Source organism: Juglans regia, chromosome 10 (genome assembly GCF_001411555.2).
Source record: "Juglans regia cultivar Chandler chromosome 10, Walnut 2.0, whole genome shotgun sequence".
NCBI classification, from domain to species: Eukaryota; Viridiplantae; Streptophyta; class Magnoliopsida; order Fagales; family Juglandaceae; genus Juglans; species Juglans regia.
In genome coordinates, this window is record NC_049910.1 from 35,030,546 (window position 1) to 35,039,624 (window position 9,079).

Here is a 9,079-nt window from a genome sequence, read left to right on the forward strand (position 1 = left end):
ATATCTTCCTCATCTATAATAATCCACAAGAACACTTTGCAACTGAATCTTCTTCACTAAAGTCCATAAAATATGTAACCAGCTTAGTGAACTCTACCAAATGAACTTCATCCTTTAGAAGATAAGTCTTCATTGCATCATCACTCTGATGTAACTTTGGATTCATATCGATCATGCTGGTAATTTGTTATTGTACTTCCTTGAATTTTGGATTTGTGTGCAAATCTTGAAACCTCTTCTCAATTGAAGATCTAGATATACAGGAGTTTGTGACACTAAATGAATGGAAGTCCGCGGTATTTTCATTCTCATTTTTTTTTTCAATGCATTATCAAACTGGTCGACAAACTCTTTCAGGTTCATCTTAGCATTAACATACCCATAAAAAAATGCATTCATGTTCTCACTCCGCTGCGTTGTACTCATTCCAGCCCAAAAGTAGTCTTTCAAGAATGCTAGAACCCAATACTCACGATCAGCATATAAACTTTGTAACCAAGCATTTTCATGTAAATTGTACGTGGTAATTAACTCAACCCAACTTGTCTGAAACTCATCAACACTTTGGCTGTCGTACATACATTTCATCAATGCATTTTTCATCCCAGTTTTGTAAGAACCATAGGAACTAAGTTTTTCCGGCACTTTCTTCAGTATATGCCACAGACAGAACCTATGTCGGGTATTTGGAAAAACAATACCAATTGCATTTTTCATCGCTCTATCTTAGTCAGTGATAATAGTTTTAGGAGCTATATCATCCATACACTACAACCAAGTCTGGAATAACCACACAAAGGTCTTTGTATCCTCATTAGAAATCAAGCTTGCTCCCAAGAGAATTGACTGCCCATGATGGTTTACACCAACAAATGGTGGAAACGGCATTCCATATCTATTCATCAGATATGTGGTGTCAAATGTGACCACATCACCGAAATATTAGTAGGTTGCTCTACTACGGGGGTCCGCCCAGAAGACATTCTTTAACCTCCCGTCATCATCTAAATTCATCAATAAAAAAAATCTAAAATTTTTGTACTGCATCCTACAAAAATACTATCGTAGTGCACCAGCACCACCTGCACCAAATCGTAGATGCATTGCATTGTCGATGTAATTACGACAATCTTTTTTCAAAAAGGGAAGGTTCTCAAACCCACCCACACTAACAACAGGAGATCCAAAGCTCTTGTTCATTCGGACACCAGCCATATCATTTGTATCTAGAACTCTTTTTACGGCATCACTCACTTCTCTATTACACTGAAAGAATATAGATTTCTTTGAACTAAGGCCGTGGTTATAGATGTCATGAACCGTAGTCAATCGAAGTTTTCCATCAGATTTTAAGGCATTAATCTCTGCCTTACATTTCGTATTTTCTGTCGGACGTGGGTTGACAACATTGAAAGTTCTATTATTGACCTTCCCACCACAAGCACAAGCAAGGGTGACATACCTAACAGTATCATCTTCTTCCCTCTCAGTCCTTTTTGTCATTACCTCAAATCCGCACTTCTTACCATACTCCTTATAATAACTCACTAAATATTCAAGAGAATTAAACTCCATTCCCTTTTTTGGCTCCTCAATAATATCATCACCATCAATTTCAACATTCTGAGATGTCGCGGCACGTGGGTCATTGGATTGCTGCAGATTTGGAAAATCCTTACTAATTTCTTCAACTGTAAAGGATGTACATGGCGCTTGAGTTTCCCCACCACCAGGTCTATTAGAATCTGACCCAACTAGTATACATGTAGTGGAGCTTGTATTGATTGGCGACATTGGAGGTTCTATGTTATGTGGAAATGGGTAACCAGCATTTGATAGAAATCCTGGTGACCACCCAGGCACTTATCTATTTGAGTTACATGGTGTTAGCGTAGATGGATGTTCTTTCTCGTTTCCCATGCTGAGAGGCAACCAAACGCAAATCCTGAAAATTAGGAAAGAACAATACTTAAGTGCATGGAATAAAATTGATGTGCACAAAATGAGTTATGGAGTAAGATTTACCACTATCTATGAAGACAATAGAAGCCATCACCTCTTATTCTATGAAAAATGGACATATATTTCTCAAAAATTAAATTTTGTAGTTACTTTTGTTTGGAAGCGTATAAGCATATACATATTTGATTAGATATTAAAGACTTTGATGTAAGATTTAAAACAAAAACCTTTTATTTTGGTTTTTTTTTTTTTTTTGTTTATTATCCAAGACAAACATCAAACCCCAACAGAATATATTATGCCTTGAGTGGGAAGATAAGTCTAACAAAGAATATTCCTAATTGTACCATTACCTCATTCATGATAAAGATGAAGAAAATCTTTGTAAAACTTCTTCCCTACAATCCAAAATTGTTGGTTCCCTACAAAAACAGTTGCTTCTTGTTTTTGTGGTCCAAACTCTGTAACATCATTTGTTAGAATATGATGCTGAAGTGGCTACTAATATTTCCCCAATTACTAACATATTTGCTCCAATAATTAGGTGAATTACTTACAGCATAGATACATATATATATTTCTTTTAATATAATTTCTTCTTTTAGGGGCTTTAGTAATTTTTGTTCCAGATTTGCAAACGTAAGTGCACAAACAAACCACAATAAAGAAAAATAAATGAAAATCTGAAATAAAATTGCTACCTTCAAAGCCAACAATTTTTCTAAGCTTCTTGAATTTGTGAACAATGTACAATCTCTATGCAAACTGATAGCAAACAAACGTGAGAACTGGAAGAGAAACTCTCCTCTCACTGGGACAAATGAAAATTTCAGTTCAATGTAGAGTCATTTTTGAGATTTTAGCAAATCTAGCTACTGAATCTAGCTACTTCAGAGCATAATATACCTATCGATCAGTCACTCTCTCCCCCACAATGATGAACGCGACCACTCGCTCTCTCACCCACGATGACGACAGCAACTCAAAGCCAATGGACTGTCCCACGACGGCAACCGCAACAACCGACGGAAATGGAAGCTCTCACACGAACGACCCGACCACAGACCACCTGGAAAAGAGAAGCTCGGGATGGGGAGAGAAGACGAAAATGGAGAGGAGACCCATTTCATTTCCATTTCCCGCTTTCTTCGCGTGTTTTTTTTTAATAATTAAAAAAGCTGACGTCAGAGCGGGGCCGCTACCAGGGCGCAACCCCAGTTGCCCCTAGAAGAACTGGCATCTAAATGTTACCATTTTAGCAACTAGTGAAAATGTTTTCTAATAATCTAAACCCTCTTATTGTGTGTACCCTTTTGCAACTAATCAGACTTTGTATCTTTCAATGACCCCATCAGATTTATACTTAATACGGTATATCCATTTACATCATATGGCAGTCTTACCAGTAGGTAGATGAATTAATACTCAAATGTTATTTTTCTCAAATGTTGATATTTCAGCAGCCATAACCTCGCGCCAATGAGGGAGTTTTATGGGTTGGTGGAATAATTTAGGTTCAAAATGAGTTGAAATAGCGGAAGCAAAATTTTTATGAGTGGAAGACAGTTTAGACTAAGAGAGGTGATGAGAGATATCATAGGGCTTACCTGGACCATTTCTGTGAGAAGACTGAGTAGGCATAGGGCATTGAAGAAGAGACCAAGTGACAATGATAGTCATGCAAGTTATAACCAGGAATTTTTCGAGGTCGAGACAATTTTCTGATTGTAGGTATGAGGTCAGTGGAAGTTACAAAGGTTTGGAGGATGGAATATTAGTAGAATGGATTTGTGTTTGAATATTAGTGGGTTCAGTGTTTGATAAAGATAATTCATGGAGACCATGATTAGAAATAATATGAGGTAAAACAACACCGGGAGATTTATTAGAGTAAGATGATTGATGATCTGAGAAAGATTGAAATGGGAAGCTGTGTTCATGGAAATGAACATCACAAGATATAAAAGGTATCAAAAGTATCTAAATCAAGAAGTTGCAACCTTTGACACCGAAAGGATAACCAATAAAAGCACAACGTCTTGCTTGAGGATCAAACTTGGAACAATAAGAATTCAATGTTGATGCAAAACAAAGGCAACTAAACACACGTAAATGATTAAAAGAATGTGTTTGGTTCAAGAGGAGTTCATAAGGAGTTTTATGATTTAATAGAGGATAGGTAATTTGTTAATAAGATAGGCAGTTGTTAATACATAGTCTCCCCAGTAGGATAGAGGTAAGTTAGACTGAAATCTAAGAGCACGAACAATGTTAAGCAAGTGTTGGTGTTTGCTTGCGTTTTACAATAAAATTCTATTAAGGGGTTTCTACACAACTGGTTTGGTGAATAACTCCCTTAGATGCATAGAAATTAGAATTCAATCATGGTAAACTCAACACCATTATCAATATGAAAAATTTTATTTTTTGTAGTAAACTAAGTTTCTACCATGCTAAAGAAAGAATGAACTAAGAAGCGAGTGTTGAGTTTAGATTTCATTCGAATTTTCCAACAAACTCGTGAGTAATCATCAACAAATATTAGAAAGTATCGATATCCTTTAGTAGTGGGGCATGAAAATGATCCCCAAATGTCTAAATGAACCATTTGAAAAGGAGATTCAAAAGTATGAGAACTTATGTGGAAATGGTAAACGTTTTTGCTTGGCTATAGGACACACAGTACATAGTTGAATTTTATTATGTGTAGTAGTAACAGTAGTTTTTTTTTAAGAAAAAGGCGGGACCCTAATTTTATTGATAAAACCTCACTTATGGTGGATGAATACCTTATACAAAAAGAGCAAGTCGGTTACAACATTTAAAATTTCAAAACCAAGCTCTTAAGAAAAAAAGAAAAACATTACTATAAACGAAACAAAAATGAAAATATAAGAAGAAGCTAAGAATGTCAAAATTAATGCCGGAAGTTGGCAATACCTGCACGGTTGAAAGCAAAAAGTCCAACCATATATTTGGAAAGTTCAAAAATAGAAGAGAAACTTACAGTGTTGCCCAAAGCTCCATGATTAGTCAGACTATCTACTAAAGTATTCCCTTCTCTGTAAACATGAACAATGCTAAAAGAAAAAAATAATTGAAATGTAAGATATCATCCCAAAGATTAGCATATTTCCAAGGAGGATGCAAAGTCTTATTAAACCAATTCACCACAAGAAGGTCATGAACACTCAATTGATAGCACAAAGTAAGCCCAGTTTTTTAAGCAAACAACTCTACAAAAGTGTCATACCAAAATAGTAAGAAAAACTAGCAATAAAAGAGCAATCATGGAACCAAAGAACCCCCCACAACCAGCAAACCTAGATTACCTTAGAGGCACCATCTATGTTAAGCTTGAGAGATCCTCGAAGAGGGGCTAACCAACGAACAAGGATAGGTTTTTTTATCCGGATGGTGGTTGGGGGAATGTGTAGGTGATGAAGGACAAAAATATTAGTAGAGGGTAGAAGAGAACGAGGCTTAATGAGAGAATTAAGGTCTCTTAACCACTTATTGATTTTATGAATATTAGTGGCAGCAGGGGTAAAAGAGTCCTCAAAACGAGATTTATTTCTAACAAGCCAAAGTTTCCAAAAGGGAAGGAAGAAGGTGAGCGAGTAAATGGAGATGATCTGAACCTCTAAAGGAGAACCACCACTGAGTGGCATTATGTTTCCAACTGTGATAAATTGTGTTTGTGTAGCCAAAGATAGTAGAGAAATGTTGGCAAACCTCTTTGGAAAGCTTACAAATCGGAGAAGGCTAGAGGTATCACCATACCCATCTGTGCAATTATTGCATTTAGAAGCTATATATATCCCACAATGTTGGATCCTATCATCAAAAGGAATGCCATTGAACCATAACTTCAAAAAAAAAAAAAAATAGAAATCTTAACAAGGATGGCTTTATTCCAATTGAAGGGGCTAAAGAAAACGTATGATAGTGTTGTCTAAGAAAATTCCAGACAAATTTGGAGGAAAAGATGTCATCTTTGTTGTGCTTCTAAATACGGATATCAGGGCCTTTTTCTATTTTGATCAGGAAGAGATTAACCTCATTTACAAGGGGGTGGCCACCGAGGTTGTGGATCAAATTAAGGTTCCAACTATTTTGAGAACAAACATCTTTGATTTGTAAAGAGGGGCTAGAAATAATGAAACCTTTTTGGATAAGAGAACTATTGCTTTCCCAATTTTCATGCTAGAAATTAATAAGAGTCATCATGAATATTCCATTGGCTCTCGTTGTGAATGATGGGAAGAGATTTGCAAATGGCTTTCCAGGAGCGAGAGTGGTAGGCTTTGGCTGAAATAAGATCCAAGGAGGGACCAACATTCATGTATTTTTGGTAAAGAAAGGTAGTCCAATGAGAGTTCAAGTTAACGAATCTCCAAACCAATTTACAGTGAAGAACATCAACAATGTCATATGAATTTCTAATACCAAGACCACCTTCCGATGAAGAACGACAAATGTGATTCCAAGAAATCCAATGTTCTTATTATTACCATCAATGTCACCTCAGAAGAAATTAGCAAAGACTTTGTGAATGAAATCAATGAATTTTTTGGGAGGATCGAGGACATAAAGGATATGAATAGGAATATAGGAGAGCACGGATTTGATTAAGGTAAGTTTTCCGCATTTAGAAAGGAGGCGACCATTTCAGTCAGCTATCTTTTTACGAATTTTAAGAAGGATAAAATCATAAGCGAATGAAGGAATTTTTCCATAGGAAATGGGAGCGCCAAGGTCAATGGTAGGGAAATTTCCTTCATTAAAACTGGTAGCAGAAACAATAATGTATCTTCTAGATGTGGTGACTTTGTTATAAACTAGGAAGACACTTTTGGAATAGTTGATCTTTTGTCCAAATGAGTCTTCGTAAATAGTAAGGAATTTCATGAGGGTGGAAAGACTGTTTTTATAACCATGGTGAAAATTAAAATGTCATCTGCAAAAAGGATATGATAAATGGGAGCGCAACCCCTAGGGACTGCATAAGGAGCGACATGACCTTCAATCATAAGATGGTGAAGACCTCTACTTAGGGGTTCTTCACTTAGAATAAAAAAAAAAGGGGGGATAATGGGTCCCCTTGTCGAAGGCCTCTACTAGAAGTGAAATAATCCTAATGAGTACCTTTTAAGCAAATAGAGAAGGTAGGGTAAGAAAAATATTTCTGAAATAAAGAGACAACGCATTCATTAAAATCAAAGGAATGGAGTACACGGGAGAGGTAAATCCAGTTACCCTGTCAAAGGATTTAGCAATGTCAACTTTGAGCATAACATTATTGCCTTTGATGTTTCTAGCAAGAATATGAGTAAGTTCTTGAGCTAAAGAAATACTATCAATAATGACTCTCCCTTCGACAAAAGCACATTGGTGGGCCGAAATACGCTTGAGTAAGAAGGTGGTAAGATGAGAAGCCAGAATTTTAGAAAAAAATGTTACAAGACACTTGGCAAAGATTGATGGTCTAAAATTAGAGAAAGTTGAGGGATCGTCTTTCTTAGGGATTAAACAAATGAAAGTGTGTTTCAAGGAATAAGGCAAAGGCTCACCTCTGAAAATATCAGTAATTGTCTCAAAGAGATCTGAATGGATAATAGACCAACAAGAGATGTAAAAAGAATAAGAGAAACCATCCGGACCAGGAGCTGAGTCTAAAGAGATGTTATAGAGAACTTGCTTTACTTCTTATAATGAAGGAAGTTTGAGCATCAAAGTATTATCATCATCAGAAATCAAGTTAGGTTTAAATTAAATCAAACAAAAAGGTGGAAGAGTGAGTCAGAGAAACAGCTAAGTGATTGTTGAAGAAATCCATAGCAGTTGAGTGAATTATCTTATGCTTAGAGGGGGAAGAACCATTGGGGAGAGTACGGGAGGTAATATAAGTTTTTTTCCTCTTGTGAGTAACTGGATTGTCATTCACAAGCTATTGAGGCTTGTTGACCTTGACCGATAGTTTTCTACATTCACTAGCGTCATGTACTTGGATTTTACATTGCTTGCAATAATGAGGACATCTCTCGTACTCAATACATTGCCAAAATCTCTCATCTTTGACACCAATCCATATAACATTTTCCTTAGGAGCTAATAAGTCCATTTCTATGCAAATACAAACAAATGAAGGACGAGTGTGTGTAAGTGTGGGTAAATCAGTAGCAAGAAATTTTCCAAGGGAATGAGCAATAGCCTTAAGATAGGATTTGACACAGAAATCCAAAGGCAATAGGGAAGTCTTACCCATACTGAAGCAATAGGTGATTCCTCATTTGTTGAAAAATCCAGAGACTGTTTGAATAATCTGAACAGTGCTCCTTCCATGATGTGTGTATCTCGAGTCCAAGCTTTGGCTAGGTCTTTAGAGGCCTACCCTTAGATAATTTCTCTATCAATGTGTATTGAAGTGTAGCTTCTAATCGTTGAACCTCAAGCGGTGTGAAGAATATTGCGGGTTGCCATTTTTCGTTTGGGCTTGCTTCAACAGTAAAGCGATGTCGGATATTGGGATTGAGGTGAGCTCTAATAGATTAGATCCACCCACAATGACCGCGTAAGACTTGGACAATGTTTCATGGTTCTTAGGAACATTTGGTTCTCGGGTAATTTAAGGTTAATAGGTGGGTTCTCCATTTAAGAAGAAAAATGGATTACAAGAAACAGAGGGATTGAAATTGTGGAGAATAGATGTGAAAACTGGAAACAAAAACAAAACTAAAGTAAAAAGGCAAGAGAAAGTAGGGGTTAACCTCCCAACCCTTCAGAGAGCAAAAGGGTAGAATAGTCATCTCAACCTCATACCTACAATCAGAAAATCATCTTGACCCTTTAGAAAGCAAAAGGTATGAGCAAAAGGGTATGATAGTCATGCAAGTAACCAAGAATTTTTCGAGGTCAAGATGATTTTCTACTTTTCATATGGTGATGGATTTGCAATTGAAGATAACACTTGATTGGCAACTGCAACTTTCTGCTTGGTACGAAAACCAGGAGGAAATCTATATATGGAGTTGGTAGCTAGGGGTGGCAATATGTGACATAACCTGTGAACCCAACATGAACACAACATGAAATTAGCGGGTTTGAGTTTGATGTT